Source organism: Eptesicus fuscus, chromosome 21 (assembly GCF_027574615.1).
Source record: "Eptesicus fuscus isolate TK198812 chromosome 21, DD_ASM_mEF_20220401, whole genome shotgun sequence".
NCBI lineage: Eukaryota > Metazoa > Chordata > Mammalia > Chiroptera > Vespertilionidae > Eptesicus > Eptesicus fuscus.
In genome coordinates, this window is record NC_072493.1 from 6,701,194 (window position 1) to 6,724,927 (window position 23,734).

A 23,734-nucleotide genomic window follows, 5' to 3' on the forward strand; every position below is an offset into this window, starting at 1 on the left:
TGCCACGAGGCCGGCGGGTCCCACGCGGAGGCTGGTCGCCGTTTGTCACCCACGCTGACGTGAGCCATGCTCCCGGCCGATGACACACTCCAGATAAGGTCAGAGGCTCACACAGAGGGACATTTGTCGCTTCTGTTGCTTAATCCCCGTTGGAAAAGAGCCGCAGACACTAATGGCTGGTCCCCGGGGGCCTGGCGGGAGGTCACGGCCCCTCCACCTCTCGCTCCCTGCGCAGGGGGCCAGGGCCGCACAGCCAGCCTGGGGGAGGGCTGCGGGGGAGGCCAGGCATCCGGATCCCTGGGGTCCTTCCCTGTGCACCCCCAACCCCTTCCCCGGTGACACCGAAAAGGCGGTGACCCGTCAGGGAAGTGGGTGCTGAGAGGGAGGGGAGGGGAGAAGCAGGATAGGGGGTGGCTGCCAGGTTTTCTGTGGGGCGTGGGGTGCATGTGGCCTCTTGTTCACCCCGAGTTAATTCACCCCGAGTTAAGGCCAGGAGCCCACAGAGCACCATGCAGGGAACTGCCGCGTGCATGGAGCCCCCCGCAGGCCCAGGTTCATGGATGGGGCCCCCCACAGGCAGGCCCAGGTACATGGATGGGGCCCCCGCAGGCCCAGGTACATGGATGGGGGCCCCCGCAGGCCCAGGTACATGGATGGGGCCCCCGCAGGCCCAGGTTCATGGATGGAGCCCCCGCAGGCCCAGGTTCATGGGTGGAGCCCCCGCAGGCCCAGGTTCATGGATGGGGCCCCCGCAGTCCCAGGTTCATGGATGGGGCCCCCCGCAGGCCCAGGTACATGGGTGGGGCCCCCGCAGGCCCAGGTTCATGGATGGGGCCCCCGCAGGCCCAGGTTCATGGATGGAGCCCCCGCAGGCCCAGGTTCATGGATGGGGCCCCCGCAGGCCCAGGTTCATGGATGGGGCCCCCCACAGGCCCAGGTACATGGATGGGGCCCCCGCAGGCCCAGGTTCATGGATGGGGCCCCCGCAGGCCCAGGTTCATGGATGGGGCCCCCGCAGGCCCAGGTTCATGGATGGGGCCCCCGCAGGCCCAGGTTCATGGATGGGGCCCCCGCAGGCCCAGGTACATGGATGGGGCCCTCCGCAGGCCTGGTGTAGAGGGTCCCGTGATGGCCTGAGTCCCCAGAAGCATCCCACAATGGTGGGTGGTGAGGGGGACCCGGCGGGCGTCCTGGGAGCTCCCGGCGGAAGCCCTCAGCCTCCCGCTCTGCCCGGCCCGAGGCCCTGCCGCGGGCACTCGGCACGGTGGGCACAGACACAAGATGGGGTGGGGGGGGCTCTGCGCCACTTCCCAAAGGCCTGTGGCTGCTGTATGCTGGCCTTCCCCACGTGGAGCTGCAGTGGTCTCCACAGGACAGCTCTGCGGAGTCAGAAGGAGACGGGCTGGGGCCCCGAGGCACACGGCCCTGCTGTGCTCCCCGAGATCTCCCCAGTGGCTGGGGGGGGGGGTGTCCCTGCTCCCACTCCCCTGAGGCACCTCCCAGACCTCCGGCTGGGACCTCAGGGGAGTCAGGGGAGACCTGCCCCTGTGCCCCCGCCTGGGGGTCCCCGAGCAGGGCTGAGCGCACGTGGAACTTATCCAACGGAAACCGCCGGGGCCTCCTCTCCCCTTCACCAGCTCTCACGCAGGCGGTGGGCGGGAAGAAAGGGGATGGGCCCGGGGTCGGGCAGTGCAGCCAAGGCCAGTGGAGCCGCACGGCGGGCCGGTGGTGATCGGGCCTTTCACGTGAGGAAGTGGAGCCTCGGAGTGTGACTGCAAATGCAGAGGCCAGGGCTGGGGAGCACTGTGTGTGGGGGGGCTGTCACTCCCCCAGCCCTGCCGGCGCCCCCTCGCTGTCCCACCAGCCAGGCGCACGGAGAGAGGCCACATCTGGGGCAGAGAGAGAGGGCGCCCAGCCTTCCTGGGAGCAGGCGGCTGATGGTCCCTAAAAAGACCCCCTCCAAGCCAGAGGTCCCACAGCCAGCAGGAGGAGGAGGAGCAGGAGGAGGAGCAGGAGGAGGAGGAGGAGGAGCAGGAGGAGCAGGAGGAGAAGCAGGAGGAGGAGGAGCAGGAGGAGCAAGAGGAGGAGGAGGAGGAGCAGGAGGAAGAGAAGGCAGGAGGAGGAGGAGCAGGAGGAGCAGGAGGAGGAGCAGGAGGAGCAGGAGGAGGAGGAGGCAGGAGGAGGCAGGGGGAGGCAGGGGGAGGCAGGGGGAGGAGGCAGGAGGAGGCAGGGGGAGGAGGAGCAGGAGGAGGAACAGGAGGAGCAGGAGGAGGGGGAGGCAGGAGGAGGAGGAGCAGGAGGAGGAGCAGGAGGAGCAAGAGGAGGAGCAGGAGGAGCAGGAGGAGGAGGAGGCAGGAGGAGGCAGGGGGAGGCAGGGGGAGGCAGGGTGAGGAGGCAGGAGGAGGCAGGGGGAGGCAGGAGGAGGCAGGAGGAGGCAGGGGGAGCAGGAGGAGCAGGAGGAGCAGGAGGAGGCAGGGGGAGGCAAGGGGAGGCAGGGGGAGGAGCAGGAGGAGCAGGAGAAACAGGAGGAGCAGGGGGAGGCAGGAGGAGCAGGAGGAGACAGGAGGAGGAGCAGGAGGAGGAGCAGGAGGAGGGGCAGGGGGAGGCAGGGGGAAGCAGGGGGAGGCAGGAGGAGGCAGGAGGAGGCAGGGGGAGCAGGAGGAGGCAGGAGGAGCAGGAGGAGGCAGGGGGAGGCAGGGGGAGGAGCAGGAGGAGGCAGGAGGAGGCAGGGGGAGCCAGGAGGAGGCAGGAGGAGCCAGGAGGAGGCAGGAGGAGGCAGGAGGAGCAGGGGGAGGCAGGAGGAGCAGGAGGAGCAGGGGGAGGCAGGAGGAGGCAGGGGGAGGCAGGCAGGGTGCATTTTCTGAGGGGCTCTCACCACGGCATGTGCAGTGGAAGCTCTCTGGCCCCCCGCCCCCAGGGCCTGCACTCAGCCCCCTCAGCACCAGTGAGGCCCTGGGCCTGGAGCACCCATCCTGTGTCAGAACCAATACAAATCCTCCTCGTGAGCTTCATAGCCCTGCACTGCGTGCCCGCTGAGCGCTGATGTGCCCACCAGGGACCAGGTCCTGCCGCAGAGGCACACGCGGGGCCTGGGGTCCCACAGTCCGCGGCCGGAGCGATTCCCAGCCTTCGCAGTGGCCCTGCCTGACCGGCAGCCGTGAGCAGTGGCGGCCGCCTCTGCCATCCTGTCCCCGTGAATTCCTAAACTGGGGCCAGCCACGCAGCGCCCCCATCTCTGCTCCTGGGTCCCGAGGAGCCCCCACAGTCTTCTCGGCGTCTCGACGTGGCGACATCGATTTCAGGTGCAGCTTGTCTGGGTGTTTAATTGTAAAAAATGATGGCGGCCCAGCCGGCGTGGCTCAGTGGTTGAGCATCGACCTAGGAACCAGGAGGTCACGGTTCGATTCCTGGTCAGGGCACAGGCCCTGGTTGCAGGCTTGGTCCCCAGTGTGGGGTGTGCAGGAGGCAGCGGATCCATGATTCTCTCTCCTCATAGATGTTTCTCTCTCCCTCTAAAAAGAAAAAAAAATCAATAAAAACATATCCTTAGGTGAGGATTTAAAAAAACAAGGATGATGGAGCCCAGCACAGACAGACCCGGGAGGGACCCAGAGACAGGCAGGGGCGGGGCCCAGAGGAAAAAGGAACATCTGATCCCGTAGAGGTGGGCCCCCCTGCCGATCTTTCCCTGGTTCTGGCCACAGCGTGGCCACCCCTTCCCCGCCGCCAGGAACTCGATTCTCTCCAACCTCCGGGCTGTAACCTCACACCTGTCACTGTGCCCGAGACACTCCCCCTGAATTGAGCCCGTGCGGCATGTCTTCCACACCCCTGTCCTCCGTCTGGCCTTTGCTCCCCAAAACGTGTGTCCCAGGGGAGCCCAGCGGCCTGTGGCCCCAGTGAATCCTCAGCTCAGGCAGTGGGAGCGGGAGAGGGCGTCTCCACTGCTGAGTCCCCGCCGTGCAGCCCCGCCTGCCCGGGCTCCAGGGACTCCCCGCCCCCCACTGGGGATCCCGGCCCGATGGGTGTCATCCAGAATTTGCCAGGAACCAGACGGAAACCACAGACCCAGGGGGGCCGGGAGGCGGGGGCAGAGAGATTTTGCGGTCGAGTCTAAACTACGAAGGGAGGGTAGGAGCAGCCGCCACAGGGACTTCATTAAGGAGACCGCAAAATTGAGCCTTCACAAGGCCACGCCCAGGTGGACGCGGTGGGAGGCCCCACGTGGAGGGAGGCCCCACGTGGAGGGAGCGGGGGAGGGTTGGGAGGCCTGGGATTGAATCCCCACCCTCATCCCACCAGCGATTCCCTGGCTCCTGCCCCCGACGCACTTCCTCTGCTTGGAGCCACCCTCTACGCCCCGCTCTGCGAGTCCTCCCGTTTCCAGGTGTCTGTCTCCCCAGGCCCCGGATAACTGCTCTCACGTGCGCTGAAATTTAACTCCCCAAGGCTTGGGAGTGCGTTTCATTCCGAGAGATGGAAACGGGCAGAGTCACTTCTTTATTGGACGCAGCCCGTGCAGAGGGAAGGCGAGACCTGTGTGCAAACAGCGATGGGCTCTCCTCCTCGGTCCCGAACATGAGCGCGGCGTGAGAGCAACCCAGCCGGGCGCGTGCCCGCGGCGTTTTCAGATGGCTCCGCGGCTTCCGATACAACCTCTGGGTGGCTGAGCCGGCCCGGCGGGTGCTCGGCCTCGGTGGGCCCGGGAGGCCCCTGTCCTCTGTCTGTGGTTTGTTCACTTGTGTATCAGGAACCCTGACACAGGGGTGATGGTGTGTGCGCCTGGGTAGTGAGGTGTCCAACTACCTCTAGGTGCGTGTGGGGGTATGTAATTAGCGGGCTCGCATGTGTAAACGCTCATTTCCTTAAACAAGCCTTCCCCCCACCTTCTCTGCGACCTTCCTGCCTCCACCGCACACACACCCAGGTGTCTCTCTCTCTCTCTTTTCAAAAAAGTATATTTTTATTGATTTCAGAGAGGGAGAGAGAGTTAGAAGCATCAACGATGAGAGAATCACAGATTGGCTGCCTCCTGCACGCCCCACACTGGGGATCGAGCCCGCAATCCGGGCATGTGCCCTGACCAGAAATCGAACCGTGACCTCCTGGTTCATAGGTCGGCATTCAACCACTGAGCCACACCGGCTGGGCGACTTATGCCCTTCAGATATGGGCTCTGCTTTCTCAGCAACCTGTCCTGAGGCTCAGCCGGCTTCTGCGTGCACCGAGGTCCATTCCTTTGTGCTCCTGGGTGGCGCTCCGCGGTGTGAATGGACCAGTGAACTTCACCTGCAGCCCGTGGCTGGCGCACAGCTGCTGTGGACGGCGGCGCACAGGTGCTGTGTGCAATAGGCCTGCGTTTCCCTGGGACACGTTCCCGAGTGCGAAGGCTGGATCAGGCGGGGAGCATGTTATATTCCCGAGGAACCCCCGGGCCGCCTTCCGAAGTGGCTGCACCGTCCGGCACTGGGGCCCGGATCGGGGTGCGGCCGTCTCCCGGCAGCCTGGCTGGTGGTGCTTGGTCTCCTGACGCTTCTTGTGGTGACTGCGCTGGTGGGTGAGACGTCGTGGACCTGCCTGGTGGCCCGGTGCCGCTCCCTGTGGCTGGTGACTGGAAGGCGCTCAGGGCTCACCGCCGGCCTCCCCTCCTCTTGGGGAAACGTCTGCTCACGCATTTGCCCGCGTTCTGATGCTGTTCCGTGTTTCCCTGGTCCAGTGCTAAGAGACTTTGCACACGCGTTAGCTGAGTCCCTGGCCAGGCACAGGGTGTGCAGGTAGCCCCTCTCAGTCTGTCGCTTGTCTTTTGTTAAAAAAATATATATTTTATTGATTTTTTACAGAGAAGAGGGGAGAGGGATAGAGAGTTAGAAACATCGATGAGAGAGAAACATCGACCAGCTGCCTCCTGCACACCTCCTACAGGGGATGTGCCCGCAACCAAGGTACATGCCCTTGACCGGAATCGCACCTGGGACCCTTCAGTCCGCAGGCCGACGCTCTACCCACAGAGCCACACCGGTTCAGGCTGTCGCTTGTCTTTTTGTCTGTCTTGGAGGGTTTTCTGCGGAGCAACGTTTTGAATCGCAGTGAGAGCCAGGGCATCAGCGTTGCCCTTGACGTTTCGTGGTTTTGGTGCCACGCTGAGCGCGCCAGGCCAAAGCCGGGGCCCCATCGTTGTCTTCTAGGCGTGTTGTGCTGTTGTGTTTTACGCTGAGATCTGTGATGCATTTGTGAGTAAATTTTGTGCGAGACGCAAGGTTTAGGTCAACGTTCGTGTTTTTTTCCTGCCTGTGGACGTCCGATCGGTCCAGCACCATTTGTTCAAAAAGCCGTCCTTCCTCCACGGAATTGCTTCTGCATCTTTCTTAAAAGATGCAGAACATCGGGGCTGCGCTGGGTTGCCTGTCAGTCACCCAACGGTGCACCTTGGTCTTAGAGGATAAGAGAGGACTCCAGGGCTCCCCACCCCAGAGCAGATGCAGCCCCAGGACGGGGTGCCACCCCCCCCGGGGCTCGCTCTGCAAAGGAGCACGCGTGGGGGACCCTCCGCACGCCGTCTGGGCTGCACCCCCGGACCTGGCTGCCTTTCTCTCGCATTCCCTGCTTTCTATGCTCATGTATATTCTCAGATTAAATGGGATTTTCTAAAATAGATTTTTCTATCATGGGGTAAAAACCGTAAGTAAACAGAATTATCATAACAATTTAAATAGTAATAAAATATGTTTTCCTGTTGCCATTCAAAGAAGGGGAGAGGTAGCCAGAGGAGATGAGAGGCGACGTTCGTCCGTGGGCGGGAGGTGTGTGGTCCCCCCCTCTCTCTCCCTCAACAATAGGTAAAGAGTTTTCATAAAAGGACTTCAAGGCACAGGGAGAAAAATAGCATATATTGTGATGGGGTTATTTTTATCTTTCATTTTTATGACAACTTATTTGTACTTAAGAGAATCTTTCCAAAGAGTTAGAAGCATCATTAAATAAAGACTGTGAAATGTGCAATATGGCTTATTTATTTAAATGTTAATTGGTCCAACGAACACTTCTAATTAGCTCTATATTTGCTTAGCAAAAAGTTTTACAAATTCCGATTGTGAAAAGCAGCTATTTTAAGCCGGGAAGCATGTTGCAGCCTCGGCCATGATTTTTCTATAGTTCTCAGCCCTCGAAGGCACAATTTAATTTTTCATGTATGCATACTAGCAACGGTAAACACTCGCGAGTGTAAAGAACCTTCCTTAATTAGCTGCACAACAATTAAAGGATTCACAAACTAAATTGAACCCTGTCTCGGTGCTTACGAGCTGGATTCTACCACCTGTCACAACAGCCCTGCGTTCAATCTGTTATGCAAAATCATTATAGCGCCGAGCGGAGGGGGTGGGGGGCGGGAGGAAGCGGCAATTATTTCTTACTTTTCTCCTGAATGGGTTATTTTGGGTTATACTGATGGCAGGCTCATTGAAGCTAACCTTTGGAGAGCTCCAACAGCATAATACTCGCAAGGCAGGGCTAGCACGGCGGGCGCGGAGAGGGTCCCGTCTCGGCCTCTTCAGAGGAAGCGGCGCTCCTCGGAGAGGGAGCGGGACTCTGATCCTTGGTGGCAAACAAGCTGTTGGGACTCTCGCCTCCGCCCCCACCCCCGCCCTGCCCCGCCCCTGCCCTGCATCCCTTCCCACAGGAGCCGGGACAGGCCCTGAGCCAGAGCCGCAGGCGCAGGCAGACGCGCAGGGCGCCGTTCCCCAAAGCAGCCCAGTCAGACGGTCTCACCAGCCCAATTGCTTCCTGGAAAAAAATTATCTTTAATTTTTGAAAATGAAAAAAAATTTTTTTCATTAAAAATTTTTTTTTAAAAAATGTATTTTTATTGATTTCTGAGAGGAAGGAAGAGGGAGAGAGGGATAGACACATCCATGATGAGAGAGAATCATGGATCAGCTGCCTCCTGCACACGCCCCACAGTAGGGATAGAGCCCGCAACCTGGGCCTGTGCCCTGACCGGGAATCGAACCCTGACCTCCTGGTTCTTAGGTTGCTGCTCAGCCACGCCGGCCGGGCCATTTTTAAAAGTTTGATTTAAGCTTTGGAGGCTGATTGAGGGGACGCTTGCCCTCGTCATCCTCAGAGAGAAAGGCATGATGAGGCCCACACCCCAGCCTGACGCGCAGACTTCTCTGTGGTTGGGGGTCGTCCCCTGGCCCCTGGCGGTGAGGGAGGACCAGGACGGGGCTCCTCGTGCAGAGCCCGCCCCCTGGCAGCCGCACTTGGGGGGGCCCTGGCAGTGGCTTAGAGTGGCACCAAGGACATCCCGGTCCCGTCTGGAGCACCTGCGGCGTGCCCTGCAGACGCCCGAGTGACCACAGACACGAGCCGGCTCCCCGGGGCCTGTGGGTCCCGCCTCACCCCGTGTAGTGAGCTGCCTCGTGATGTCACACCACGAACATGTGCAGAGGACAAGGCTGCCCTTTGCAAACACGGCCTCTGGCCCCGAAAATGCGGGAGAAGCGGTGCGAGAGCCAGAGGCCGACGGCTGAGCGAGAATGCGTTTCCTGGTTGCCCCTGGTTCCAGCGGGGCCCCTAGGACCGCCTCTGATCACGTCCCGGGGGGGCCGTGTGCGGTGTGGGCGCTGCCGGGGCCTCGCTGCCGAGACCAGCCCTCGGCCCATGCCTGTAGGTTCCAGGGGGTTGTTGCCGCCTAGTTGAAGCTCAGAGCCTGCACGCCGGGTGCACGGTGGGGCCAGAGAGCCCTGCTGCTGTGAGCAGCCTCCTGCCCCTGAGCTGGGCCGCCTCCTCTGACCCGGGTGGGTCCTCCCTCGGTTCTGGGTGCAGCTGGGTGTCCCAGGGCTGGGTCCCCTGCTGGGTTCCGGGCTGGGTCCCGTGCTGGGTTCTGGGCTGGGTCCAGGGCTGGGTCTCGGGCTGGGTCCCGGGCTGGGTCCCGGGCTGGGTCCTGCATTGGCCGTGATGGGAGCTGCTGCCTCTGGGACAGGCTGGCGCACAGTAGGCTCTCAGTAAACATCCGCTGAGTCACCGAGTCGGAATCTCCTCTTGGCTGCAAAGCTCCTGGGAACTGGAGGGGGAATTCAGGCGACCTAATCCCTCAGCCTCTCCTCCCCGCGCTGGCCCCGCTTCCTTTGTCCCCAGCTGCTCCTCCGACGCCCCTTAGCACACAGCCCGCCTGTCCCCCCCCCCCCCCCCCCGCCCCCGGTTCCTCGCTGCTCATCCTGCTGAGAAACGCGGCACGTGATGGCCTTCGGGCGGCCTCGACTCACGGGGGGCCCAGGCTGGTTCGGGGGCTCCCCCAGGACGCAGGAGGCGAGCGCCGGAGGAGGTTTCTCTCTGGTGGGGCTGCAGCGGGATCTGCGTTTTGTTCACTCTTGTGTCCAGCTCCGTCGGCCGCAGGGGACCGCGTGGTTCCGTGGGCAGATGTGTGGACGTGGACACAGTGTCAGCGATACAGCCACCAGCCAGGGGCCTGTGGGCAGGGGGCCTCACCGTGGGGCCTGCGTTTCCTCCTGTGATGTGGGTGCGACGCTAGTCACCGTGCCGAGCTGTGGTGAGAATTCCGGGGAGGCACGAAGGACGCAGGCGTGTTGGTGGCCGCCCTCACCGCCGTCCCCCTCGCTGCTCCCTGTGCCGTCCCCCTCGCTGCTGCCCATGCGTCTCCCTGCTGAGAGCCCAGGGCTGCGGGTCTGAAGGCTGTCCGGGGACCAGTTGCGTCTCCAGCTTCAGCTGGAAGGCGTGGTGACCTTCCTGGGGGCTCCGGCCCGAGGGCGCTGGGCTGCCAGGGCTGAGCGGGGATGTGGGGCCGGCACGGCGTCCGGGGAGGGGCTGGGGCCCGTGTCCTCCTGGCTCGCGGGTGGTGGAGGTGGACGGCCTCTCGCAGGGCGTGTTCTTGCAACGGGAACCCCTTTGCTCTGGGCCCGAGAGAGAGCAGGGGGTGTGGGCGCCTGGATGTTGAGGTAGGAAATGTACATTTAAAAACAATGTTTTAAAAATATGTTTTTATTCATTTCAGAGAGGAAGGGAGAGAGAGAGAGAGAAGCATCAATGATGAGAGAGAATCATGGATCGGCTGCCTCCTGCACATCCCCCACTGGGGATGGAGCCTAAAACCCGGGCCTGTGCCCTGAGCGGGAATCAAACTGTGACCTCCTGGTTCGTAGGTCGATGCTCAGTCCCTGAGCAGCCGACTGGCCCCTCTTCAGTTCTGGACACATTTTCCTGAGTTTCTTCCGCTGCACACACGTTTGTTCTGAAAAGTCAATGCGCAGAGAGGAGCTCAGGAGGCGGAGGGAGGTCCTAGTGGCCACGCGGCTCGCCTGCAGTAGGCTTTCCATAGACGTCGCCTGGGCTGGCGCTGTCGTGGCCTGCACCGCCCGGACCGTTTTTTAATCCGTGTTCCATTTCACATCTTCCTCGGCGCCATCGGATGACTGCAGAAGCGATGGCCTTGCTCTGCCATGATTTATTTATTTAATTGAGTGCCGTGGGTGGGCATTTAGATTTTTTTTCCCTTTCCCTCCTTTGATGTGGGGACCGGCTTCTCCTCTCTGGCTCAGAGGGTGGCCGGGATTCTCCTTTGGGGAAGGAAAGTGACCGTCTTGAGATCGAGGGCGCTGTGTTCTCTAATGGGGGGCGGGGGGAGTGCTCGTACGCCTGCCCTGGCCAACGCGTCTGCAGCCCTGTGAACCGGGGGCGGGCCGTGTCAGAGGCGGGCTGTGTCCCTTTTCCTGTGCGTGGGTAGGTGCGCGTGCACACATGTGTGCGCAGAGGTTTGGAGGCCCTTCGGTCCGGTCTTCATGCGAGGTTCCCAGGGATCACAGGCCAACACGCAGGCCACGGTGCAGAGAGGGATGTAGGTGAGGCCCCGGGAACCAGCCTCCGGAGGGCTTCACTCCCTGACTTCCGGGTGTCCCCAAAGGGTTTCAGTGCTCTTTTGCACCATTTTTAAAATCCTCACCCAAGGATATGTGTTTATTGAAGAGAGCGAGAGTGAAAGCGAGAGCGAGAGCGAGAGAAACACTGATCGGTAGCGTCCTATATGCGCTCCAACCAGGAACTGGAACTGCAACCTAGGTATGTGCCCTAACCAGGCATTGAAAACACAGCCTTTGGGTGTGTAGGACGATGCTCCAACAGCGGAGCACCCGGCCAGGGCTGCACCATGTTTGATGGGTGCATGGTGTCCAGTTAAGGGTGTCCCCATGAAGACCCAGGTCCCCCTTCTCTGCTGCCTGCCATCCAGACCCCCTCAGACCTCATCCTGTTAAACACTTCCCTCCGGTGTCCATCCGCATGCCTTTTCCAGGCTGTGGCCTTTTCTCCAGGAATTGAAAAGTCATCACCCTCTTCAAATGCCATCAAAATCTTCTTGACCTCTGAGGAGGGCTGCGAGCTGCCCTCTCCCCTGCCAATTTCAGCAGCTGAGAAGGATGCTGGAGAGGAAGGAGGAAGCAAAGGAGGAAGGACCTTATGGTGCACTAGCATCTGAGTTACAACATGTTTGGTTTTCTTTTTGCTTTGTTAGTTGTCTGTTCATCCATCCATCTGTCCATCCATCATCCATCATCCATCATCCATCCATCATCCATCCATCTATCCATCCATCTGTCCATCCATCCATCATCCATCCATCCATCCATCCATCCATCCATCCATCCATCCATCCATCCATCCATCCATCATCCATCATCCATCATCCATTATCCATCATCCATCCATCCATCCATCCATCTATCCATCCATCCATCCATCCATCCATCCATCCATCCATCCATCCATCCATCATCCACCCATCCATGTATTTATCAATATCTTTCTATCCATCCATCTGTGGTATCTAGAATGGTGTCTGGCATAGAGTACTTGCTCAATAAATATTTGTTGAGTAGATGAATGAATGAATGAACAAATCAAATAAAACCCAGAGGTTTCTACGTGGAGAGTTTATTTCCTGTCAACAGCCCCCAGCAGGTCCATGAGATTTAGATGACCTGCTGACCTAACTTTCATACCTTGTTCTGCGGAGAAGGTACCTCACGACCCCCTAAGCTTGCAGAGCTCTGTTTCCTAATGCAGCCATCCTGCCTAATTTTCTTCTCTGAGTTCCTGGCCCCCACCCCATTTGCCCCCTCCCTCGGCAGCCGGCACTTTAAAGGGCAATCACATTGCACTTTAATGAACAGCGTTCTGATGAAAATCATTTTAGATAAATCTTTGTACACATTCTTAATCACTTCCTTAGGTTTAATTGCTAGGTGTGGAGCTGCCGAGTTAAAGGGAATGCACATTGAGAGATTTGATTACCTGTTGCCAAATTTCCCTGCCCTTTAGGCGTGTTATGTCAAATTATTATCTGCCCCAACACACACAAATTATAACTGCCCTTTCCCCACATTCTGCCAATACTCAATATTATTTAACAAAGTCATGCTAACTTAATATGTGACTAATGTTACTCTTCATTTCTTGAGCTTAATATATACACATATCTATATTTTATGTGGTTATCAGTCTTTCTATATATATATCTGTCTCTCTATAACTCTATTTCTATCCCCATCATCTATCTACCTCCCTTTAATGGAATGTCTATAGGTCTTCGGCGAGTCACCTGGTTATGCCTTTTATTGCCCCTGTGTGGTTTCCTGAGGATATTTTAATTTTTCTTTTGAATTGTAGGATCTCTCCCTGCATCAAAGGTTTTGACCCTTTGTCTTTTACATATCCTGTAAGTGTTTCTCCCAAGTTTCTCACTTGCTTTTTAATTTTGTACATGGCGTTTTTTAATGAGATAAAGGGATTTAGTGATCAAATCTTTTAATCTATTCCTTTGCTGCCTTTCGTGTCATGCTTTGAAAATAATTTCCTACCCCATTATTATATTAAGATACTCCTCAATTCACCTCCTTATGTATTTATGGTCCTATTTTTAAATATAAATCTTTAATCCATTGAGTATTTATTTTGATGTATATTACTAGGGCAAGATGTTATCTACATGCATTATACATGTATGTACTTATTCATGATTTGCTATTATGAATGAGATTTTAAATTTATAGTTTTCAGCTCATATAAAATATATAGGAAAAGTATATTTTGTTTTGGTTTTATATAAATAAAACATGTTTTAGAAGCCACATTAGAGAAATATGAAATACAAAATTGAAGTCTTTAAAAATTTTTTTAATCATTTTTATTTTTTCATCATCATTTACCGCCCCCCCTTTACCCTCTTCCAGCTCCACCCACCCTCCTTCCCTTCCATAGTCGTCACACTGTTGTCCATGTCCATGAGTTCTTTTTCTTTTTTTTTTCCTTTTTGCTCAATCCTTCTATGCCCCCCTCAGCACCCTCTCCCACTAAACAGCTGTCTGCCTGCTCTCTGGGTGTCTGTCTCTATTTTGCTCGTTAGTTCAGTTTGTGCATTAAATTCCACATATGAGTGAGGTCATATGGTATTTGTCTTTCTCTGACTGGCTTATGTCACTCAGCATAATGTTCTCCATGCCTTCTCATGCCCCCTTCCTTAAAATTTACTTTTGTCACGTTTTCCAGATGAATTTGAGATTTCATGTGCTAAGTTTGATAGATATTCCTATCAGCGATTTGACATAGATTAATTGCATAAAATTTATATAATTACCACATCGCCTTTCTGTCCATGAACATGGTATACCTGTTTATTCAGGTCTTATTTTATGCCTTCCAATCAAGTTTCATGTTTTACTTTACGTAGATCTTGCCTATTTTTTTTATTATACTTATTTCTGAGCGTTTAGAATTTCCTCTGATAATTAGCTGTTGGTTTACAGTGTATAAGAAAGCAATTATTTTCAGTATATTGATTTATCTTTGACATCTTACTGCACATTTATTAATTCCAACGGTTTCATACTTCCTTCTTTGGATTTTGTACACACAGCCATTATTAGTTGCTAATAGTGACACTTTTGTCTGTTCCTTGTCAAGAATTCTATCTCCTGTTTTCTTTTCCCATTTTAAAACAACAACAGTGTTTGCACTGGCTAAGATCTCCAGGACAGAGCATCTTGTTGCCAGCTTTAACAGAAACGCTTCCAATATCGTGCCATCAAACGCGATGTGTGAGGTAGACCCTTTATCTTTTAATAAATTAGGAGGGTATGCTGGATTTTATCACGCGTCTTTGGAACATGGTTGATATAATATGGTTATTCTATAGGATAGTAATATGGTGAATTTCTAGGTTTCCTGTTGGTGAATGAGTCCTGAATGATTGGACTCCACTGTGGTTGTTTGTTGAGGAATTATTATGTTATGAGACTGCAAGGTTCATTTCGCTAATATTTTATTTAGGCCATTTGCATTGATGTTTGTAAATGAGATGCCCTCTGGCTTCTGTGGGGGTGGCAGCAGTAGAGTAGCTCTCCCTTTTCATCACTCTTCTCCTCCCGTTTTCCTCCACTCCTCCCCTCCTTCCCCCTCCTCCCTCATCTCCTCCCCTCCCTCCCTCCCCCTCCCTCCCCCTCCTCCCCTCTTTCCCCTGCTCCCCCCATCTCCTCCCTCCCCCTCCTCCTGATTCCCCTTTTTCCTCTAGGCTGTACCAGTAGCCCTGTCCCAGTTCAGAGAATGAAACGGGGACCCTTCTGTGTCCCCGTGTTCTGGGTCCATTTATAAACACAGAGATCCATTCCTTTGAAGGCCTCGGAAATGATAAGCATAAAACGGACCGGGCCCTTTTTTTTTTTTATTTAAATTTATTTTGTATGTAACTGTCCATTATCTTTTAAATTTTTGCTACGATTATGATTTTATTCAGGTATTTAACGTCTCGCTGAGTCATAGCTGATCCTTTTATTAGATAATCATCCATTTTAATATAGATTTTTAATGGGATAACGTTGTTTTGTACTGTATTTCGATTTTTAAGTCTTCTTTGTATCTGAATTTATTTCCCTTCCTCAGTCCTGATGTGGTGTGTGTGTGTGTGTGTGTGTGTGTGTGTGTGTGTGTGTGTGTTTTCTCTATTCTTATCCATACAGTTTGTTTCCTTGGCATTGTCAAAGAACCAGCTTTTAGTGAGTCTTTTTTCCCTACCCCAGAGGGTGGGGTATTCTGTTTAATTGGTTTCTGCTATAATTTTTATTAATCTCTTCCTTCTGCTTCCTTTGGGTCTACTCCCTGCCCCCCATTTAGCTTCTTGAATTGACAGCTTAGTTCATTTGTTTTCAATTCTTTTCACTTTCTATTCATCACACTTTTATAACTTGTTTGTTGAGCTGCTTTAGCCACAACCCAGAACTATTTTTTTTTTTTTTTTGCTGTAATTTTGTTTTGCTTTTTACTGTGGACCTCGGCTCACGGGAGCCACACGGAGGCCCTTTCATACGTGTGGCCTCTTGCAGGGGACCTCTCTGAACGCCGCCGCGGGGAGTCTGTAAGGATTCCGTTGTTTTGTCGGGTTTCCCCGCGTGGGTTTGGGCCGAGCTTCGGGTCCGCTCCTAGTCACCTGATTCCGTCCGTGTTCCCTCTCCCGGGAAGAGCTCAACATTTCTGAATCCGCCAGGCCGGTGTCCCGTAGGCAAACGCGCCGTGGGCGCCGTGGGCAGGGCGGTGGGAGCCGAGGCAGGGAGCGGACCTGCCTGGGTGGTTGCATGTGGATACAACCCGCTGGCCATGTTGTCACGTGCTGCCTCTCTGGATTCCCACATGCAGGGGGGTTTTCTAGACGGTCCGTCGTATCATTGTGAAGTAATAACGACTTCCTGTTTCCAATACGTGTTGTTCTCGTGGGATTTTTCTCTTAGTCGGAGGCGCTAGAACTTCCACAACCATAGTTAGGAACCTGGGGGGCGGGGGGGAGCAGCTTTACGTCTCGAGTGTGTTTGGTTTTGCTGACAGAGCCCCTCTGGTGTCCCCAGGGGCCTGTTTTCGAGTTGTTTTGCAGTAGATATTTGGATGGTCTTATGTTTCTATTATCAGGGATTTTCCTAAAAAATCAGAAACAAATATCCAATTTCGTGAGGGGCCTTTTTGACATCTGTCAGAATGACGCGTGGAGTTCGTCCCCCGACCTGTGGAGATAGGGTTCCGAACATTGTGTCCTCGTGTCTGCGTTCCTGGTAGTGGGGGGAAGGGAGGGGACCCTCCTGCGAGGAAGCGCCAGGGCCAGGCTGCGCGCCGCGTGCTTCCTCCTCTTCTCTGGAGCGCGTGGGACCTTTCACGGTGGCGCTGGGTCCGAGGGGAGGCGGCCTGTTCACTCCCCGGTGTGCTCGCATCTGGGAGGCTCTGCTGTGGGGCCCTGACTCCGAGTGCTCGGCGGGCTCTAGGGGGACGAAGGTCAAAGGCAGGTGTGGATAATCTCCCATCCGAGCAGGACTCCCAGCGAGTCCTCCGCCCCATGGCGCCCTGGGCGGCACGGAGAAGCCACCAGTGCCCCCAAGAGCTCCTCGGAGAGGAGAGCAGGAGAGGAGGGGAGGGGAGAGGAGGGGGGAAGGGAGGGAGAAGGGGAGGGGAGAGGAGGGGAGGGGAGGAGAGGGGAGGGGAGAGAGGGGACAGTGACCCCCCAGGTGGGCACTGCTTCTGGGCTGGGGCAGCAGACACATGGTGGGTGATGCTGGCCCCAGTGGGGTCACAGCCTGGGGTGTGTGGGAGCGAGGGGGGCGGGGCCCTGTCCGCATGGGACTCTCTCAGGACATTGCGGGGAGCTGCAGCGAGTGGCTGTGGACAGCCTCGGGCTCAACGCCTTTTTTGTTGTTGTTAATCCTCACAGGGGAAGCTTTCCCATTGTATTTTGGAGAGTGGGAGAGAGGGGGAGAGGCAGAGAGAGACATCGATGTGTGAGGGACACATCCATTGGCTGCCTCCTGCATGAACCCGCAACCCAGGCATGTGCCCTGATCAGGAGTCGAACCGGGGACCCTTCAGTCCGCAGGCCCACGCTCTAGCCACTGAGCCAAACCAGCCAGGGCAGGCTCGGTGCTTTGAACAAGTTAATGTCTGTGCTCCTGGGCGCTGCGCACAGGGAAGAATTAATTAAATCCTTAGGGAGCTCGTCCGTGTTTGAGAGCAGAGGAGACACTCCGCCCGCATCACCCCGGGAACAAGGAGGCCCTGTCGCCTCGCAGGCCCTGCAGACCCGTCCTCTTGCCGGGACCGCGTGCGCGCAGGTAGCTTCACCCCGCAGCCTCCTGGGGAGCCTCTGAAACCCCAGTTATTCCCATGTCATCGCCGGCGTCTGAATCCCAGGCAGCTCCTTCCAGTCTGTGCATGGGACTCGCGTCTCCTCGCGCCATCAGAGACTTAGGAAATACATCACCGACGTGGAGGCGCTACTCGCGTGTTAATTACCACGAGCCCGGCTGCGGGTGGCTAATCCCCGCGTGGGGCGCCCGGCTCAGGCACTCGCGGGAACACAGACCAGCCTGAACCCCCTCCCGCCCTGGAGCAGCAGGCGGCTGGCTGTGGAGCTGAATCCACCTCTTCAGCGGTTCTTACGGGATCTCGCCGCTCTCTGACATGCTTCTCTCTTGAAAGAGAAAAACGAGGTGGATTTCCCGGATCCTGGCGAGGGCCGCGGGGCTGTTGTCAGTCTTCATGCTTCAGAGAAGAGGCTGGGCGGGGTGCAGGCTCCGAGTGTGGGGGGCGCTGAGAGGGTGAAGGTCCAAGGCAGGCGTGGGGTGGGCCCAGGAGGCACAGAAGGGAGGAGTCAGTATGTTTTTTGTTGATTTTTAGAAGGAGAAGAAGGGAGAGGGAGAGAGAGAGAAACATCGATGTGAGAGAGGAACATCCGTCAGTTGCCTCCCACACGGGCCCCTTTTGGGAGTGGAGCCCGAAACCTGGGCATGTGTCCTACCTGGGAATCGAACCGGTGAGCTTTAGGTGCATGGGACGATGCTCAACCACTGAGCCACACCGGCCAGGGCTGGAATGAAATCTTTTCTGTAATCAGTGGGAAGGTGAGGTGGTTCCCATTTATTCTGCATTTCTCACGGAGGCCCCTGTCCACTGCGACCCGCGGGTCCTCGCTGGCTACCAGAGGGGCTGTCCGGCCTAGGGAGAAGCCTGCGTCGGTGTCTAGGGCGACCTCAGGACATGCAGGGGCCCCCACATGAAGTAACTGGGGTCACCCTGAGAGACCTTCCCCGCGATCCTCCCCTGCGTGTCCCTGACCACCCTCCACCTCCCTCAGCCGCTCCTGGAAGAGAGCGCAGCCCCGGGCCAGCGCCTGCTGCAGGCGGCGGGTTCAGCCAGGATTTAATAACACTGTTCTCATTTTATTTATTTTTATAATTACCTTTAATTTAGAGCAAGCGATACAAATTTCCATTTAGGGTAATGATATAGTTTTCTTTTAAATGCATTAAAGTAAAAAATAGTGAATTAATTAAAAAGATATTAGGGCACGAAAACACGGCAAAGGTGGGGGCGCTTTCTTGCGGCGGACGGGGCTCACGGCGCGGTGCGTGGGGAGGCCACGGGTGGAGACACGTCTGGAAGGCCTTTCACGCAGTTCTCATTTTACTTACTTTCTGAAACAGGCGAGGGGACCCTGAGCTCCGGGAGTTGGGGATGTTAGGAAGCAGGGCTCCTCGGGACACATCGACCCGGAGGTTGAACGTGGGCCCGAGCCTCAGGGACAGTCCCTACGCGGAGCAGGCCTCCCTCACGTGCACTTCAGAGTTCCTGCAGGGGACTGAGGGTGCCGGCGCACCTGAGCCCGGACGTCTGAGAAGGTTCTCGGTGTCAACCTGCATGTGGTGGGCTCTGCTTCCCCTCACCTTCCCCTGGGCTCTGACACCTCCTGGCACTTCCTGTGCTCCCACTGCTCTCGGGTTTGGTACCCGGAAATGCATCCAGGCACCTTGCCATAGCCCTCATAGTACCCACCATGTAGAGGGTGCTCATTCACTCGTCCCATCCACCTACCCACCCATCCATCCATCCATCCACCCATCCATCCATCCACCCATCCATCCACCCATCCACCCACCCACCCATCCACCTACCTATCCATTCATGGATCCATCCATTCATCTATCCATCATCCACCCACCCACCCACCCACCCACCCACCTACTCATCCATCCATCCATCCATCCACCCATCCATCCATCCATCCATCCATCCATCCATCCACCCATCCACCCATCCACCCACCCACCCACCCACCCATCCACCTACCTATCCATTCATGGATCCATCCATTCATCTATTCATCACCCATCCATCATCCATCCATCCATCCATCCATCCATCATCCATCATCCATCCACCTATTCATCTACCTATCCATCTATCAATCATCCATCCACCCACCCACCCACCCACCCACCCACCTATCCATCCATCCATTATCTACCCATCCACCTGCCTATCCATTCATGGATCCATCCATTCATCTATCCATCACCCATCCATCATCCATCATCCATCCATCATCCATCCATTCATTGATCCATGCACTTACCCCTCCATCCCCTCAGTAAACACGAATTAAGAGTTCTCTGTATATTTCACAATAAAAAGTTACACAAAAGTGCTGGATCCAGGGATCTGGCAATGACAGGGAGACGCCGTCACTGCCATTGCAGAGTTAGCGGCTAATGGGGAGGCAGAAATGGGACCCGTGGCCGCTCTGCATCAGGTGGAGGGAGGGAGGGAGGGAGTGTATCTGTCCGTAGATCCTCTTCCTCTGTCACGCTGGGCACCGGCTGCGGAGTCCGGGGGCGCTGGGGGGGAACAGCAGTTGCAGTTTCATAGATCAGAGGTTGCATGTGCCGGGCCCCGGCCAGTGCGTCCCTGGAATGAGAGGACGGGCCCTGCAGAGCTGGCTCAGTCTGTCCCGGCCTCCGGGGCTCACCGGGCAGGGCTTCCTCCCGGGCCCCACAGGGGCCAGGCCGGCAGCCCCAGCAGCTGAGGCGGGCATGGGGCAGGGGGGCGGTCACCGCAAAGGGTGGCAGGGAGGGAGGTGCGGGCAGGTGGGCAAATGGACAAGTGGTAACGAGGCAGCAGACCCAGGCTCCCCGTCAGGGTGCGTGTGGCCTCTGGGAGGAGAGAGGCAGGGTCTGGGGTCTCCCTCGGTCCGGGGCTCCCCTGGGCCTGGCCCGCCTCCCTGTTGCTCTGGGTGCCCACGGGGGGGCGGGGAGGATTGCTTCTGGTGGCCACCCTGAGGAATTGCTAGTGCCACCCCAGGGCCCTGGGGATGGCTGAGACACGTCTGGCTGCAGCTCATCTGCGCTCCCCCTTCGACATGCCCCCCAGGGGACCCTGTGTGCCTCTGCCGTGTCCAGACGCCCTGCACGCCTCGGCTCTGGCCTGTGCATCAGGGGCAGAGCGGCTGCGCCCGTCCCTCGGGCTCTCTGTGCATGAGGAGGAGTCCAGGAACCGGTGCCCCGCAGGGTGGACAGAGAGAGCGGGCAAGGTGACCAGGAAGTGCCTGGTGACCCACAAAACCTGTGCATGTGGGGCGCTGTGGCTTCCCGGGCCTGCGTCAGCCAGTGGGCATGGCCGCTGAGCAGGGCTAACACGTGAGCTGGGTACGTGCAGGAGGCAAGCGATCAATGTTTCTCTCTTTCTCCCTCTCCCTTCCTCTCCTTCTAAAATTCAACAAAAACGTATTTAAAAAAAAAATTAAAAAACATACTGACTCCTCCCTTTTCTGCCTGCTGGGCCCTCCTCATACCTGCCTTTGACCTTCATCCCCCGGAGCCCAAGAATACTCAAGGGTCGGGGCCCTCCCCCGTCAGCTGGATGCTCAGGGGGACCCCACCTTGGGGTCTTGGGAAGTTGGGGGGCATTCCTGGGAGAGTGAAGAAGTTACCCACAGTGGGGACGGGAGGGGAGGAGAGATACAGGAGCATCGGGCAGAGGGCCCCGCGGAGAGAGAGCCTGTTAAATCCACACGGACCTGAGACCTCGGGCCCCGTGACCACACGTACATCACGCCACTTTCTGGGCTGTGATGGAGCAAAGCCCTGTGGCGAGACCCGGATATGGAAACCCAGATGCTGGGCAAGCGGCCAGGAAGGGGCCGTCGGGGGGGCAGGGTGGCGATGCCTTCTCGGTGCCGGGGGCCCATTCTGTGTCTGGTGCACAAGGGACGAGACACAGCCATCCCCCCTCACACCAGACCCTCCCGAAGCGCCCCGCCCTGCCCCGCGTGCTGCTCAGGCCCCTGGGGGCGTGGCGCCTGCTGGGCACGGCTGGTCCGTGTTTGAATGAGTTCCGTGGAGCAGGGCAGACATGGGAATGAGTGGGCTCGCTTGGGAAATCCACCCAAACCAGCCAACGCCCAGGGGCTACAACGTGCGGACGTGGTTGGGCCTCGGGGAGCCTTTGCATCGGGAGCCCAGGTGTTGTCCCCGAACAGCTGACGCCCCTCCCGGGTCCTGGCTGCTACACCCCACGCCCAGCAGCTTCGGACTCGTGGTAGCAAAAGGGCTGCCAAAGCTCCGGCTTCACCGGTGAGTCTGAAGCATCTGTAGCTCCCGCTGAGCCCTGACCCTCACGCTCAGGGCTCGACTAGTGTCTGGCCTTAGTTTACCCATCTATAAAATGGGCTCACTGGAGGAGCCCTCGGGGCAGGAGGCAGGCCCACCTGGTGTAGCTATAGCCAGTTGTCTGGGAGGCACAGCCCTGCACGGTGGGCGGTCCCCTCTGGGACAGCAGGCGGCACCCCTGCCCTGCGGGGAGTCGTTCACTGTACCCCGCTGCTCCAGACACTAGGGCGAGGGCCTTGCTGGGAGGGGGGCTGCAGAGGAGCCGGGATGTTGAACTGGAGGCCCCGAGGCCCCGCCCCAGCGCCGGTGCCCTGGGTTGTGCTGTGCGCCTGAGCCGACATCTTCGACAGCACGGTCCTCCCTGCCCGGCGTCCCTGAGTGTGTCCGTCGACCCTCCCTGGCCTCTCGCATACCTGCGTTCTGCATCCTGTTTAGTGTCGCGCCGAATCGAATCGGAGCGTCTGTGCAATGAAAAGGAAATGACAGTGAACTGTGCGGCAGGAGGTCGCAGTCGGGAGGGCTCCGGGGTGAAGGGCTTTCCTCGGGGCTGAAGGGCGGTGAGAGGTAGCGGGGCGCCCGCTCCCCGACCGCTGCTGTCCCGGGAGGAAGGGGCTGGGAGGCCTGGGGGCCGGTTCCTGTCAGTTCAGGGCAGCGCTGTGTGCAGAGGCTGAGCAGGGGCCAAGGCCGGTTAACAGGGATTAAAGATCTGAGTTCCCGTCCTGATGAGTCTGTTTGAAAAGGGAGAGAGAAAGCGGGCGAGCGAGAATAATCAATTCGCCGCGTGGCGACCGCGGGCATCCCTTCCAGCGCTGCCACGCCGTTCCGAGGCAGAGCGCTCATTAAGAGCGCACGTCCACCGCGCTCGTAGCTTCCCCGACAGGCGGACACAGTTCAGATAAATCCTTTGCAGAGAGGTAGGGGCCAGCTCCTTCCGGTTCACCCCGTCTGGGAGAATTGGAGGCTCCACTGTGTGGCCTGAATTCTGGGGGACAGGGCTGGCCTTTTGCTCACCACATGCTGTCCCTTTGCACTGGGGTCATCGGAAGCTCAGAGGACCGCCAGGTGGAGGGCCTGGCCCTCCGGGAGCTGCGGGCGGGGCTGTAAGACGCGGCCCACACAGAGCTCTGACCAAGGCAGGGACACATAGCCCTGTGGCTGTGTGTCTGGCACACCAGGACCGTGTCCCCACCGTTCCACCCACAGAAAAGGCACGGGGGATGGGGGGTTCACGGCCTAAGTTGTCACCTCCAGCCTGGAGCAAACCCAGGAGGGCTTCCCGGAGTAGGTGACACCAGGCTGGAGCACGGAGGACGGGTTTGGGCTGCCAGGAGCCTGGGGACTGGCCCTTCCACGGCCCTGCTGTCCGAAGAGGAAGAGAGGAGGCCAGTGCTGTCTGTCCATCTCTAAGTCCCTCTCCTCCCTCCTGCACGGGGATCTCTCGCCACAGTGACCACTGCGCCCTCCACACTAGTTCTGTGGTCCTAGAGTTTGCTGCACCCTTTGTTTTCCCATCTCTGACGCACAGGGCACGGGAAGCTGCTAACGGGGCGCAGCAGCCGCGCGAGGCACGCGTGTTAGCCTGGGACGCTGGTAGGAGCTTTTGGAGGCCATTTGCCCCAAATGTAAATGTGCACGCCACGGGCCCACACTCAGGTGTGTGCCGGCACCACTCCCATCGCTCATCTTCCCGGACCGCCCCGCTCAGTCCTCGTTCCGCACCCGCTGACCCCTCTGTGCCCACCCCTCCTCCTCCTCTGGGCCCCGTGGCGTCCTCAACGCTCAGCCACGGATGGGCTGCTTCCCAGACCTTTATAGTCCCTGCTCTCCCCCCTCCTCTCCCCAGCCTCCGCCCTCGCCCCGCCTCACGCACCTCATAGGTTCCCCCAGTTCCTCAGCCTCCGCCCTCGCCCCGCCTCACACACCTCTTAGGTTCCCCCATCTCAGCAGCGGACTCAGGTCGGCTGTGTCTGTGGGTCACTCCTCCCTGAGTCAACTGGGAGGCGGGAACCTGGTCCTGCTGTACATCCCTCAGTCCGCCCACGTCCTGTCCTGTCACATGGAGGCATGAAAAGGTGTCATTCATGATGAGCCTTACCTTCCAGATGCTTCCACAGAGCTGCCAGGTGGGTTTTTTATTTTTTATTTTTTGGTAGAAAAGCAAGAGTTTATTGACCACAGCAAACATATACTTAGGAGAGAGAAACAAGGAAGGGCATGGGAGGAGGAGAAGAAGGAGGAGCAGGAGGAGGAGC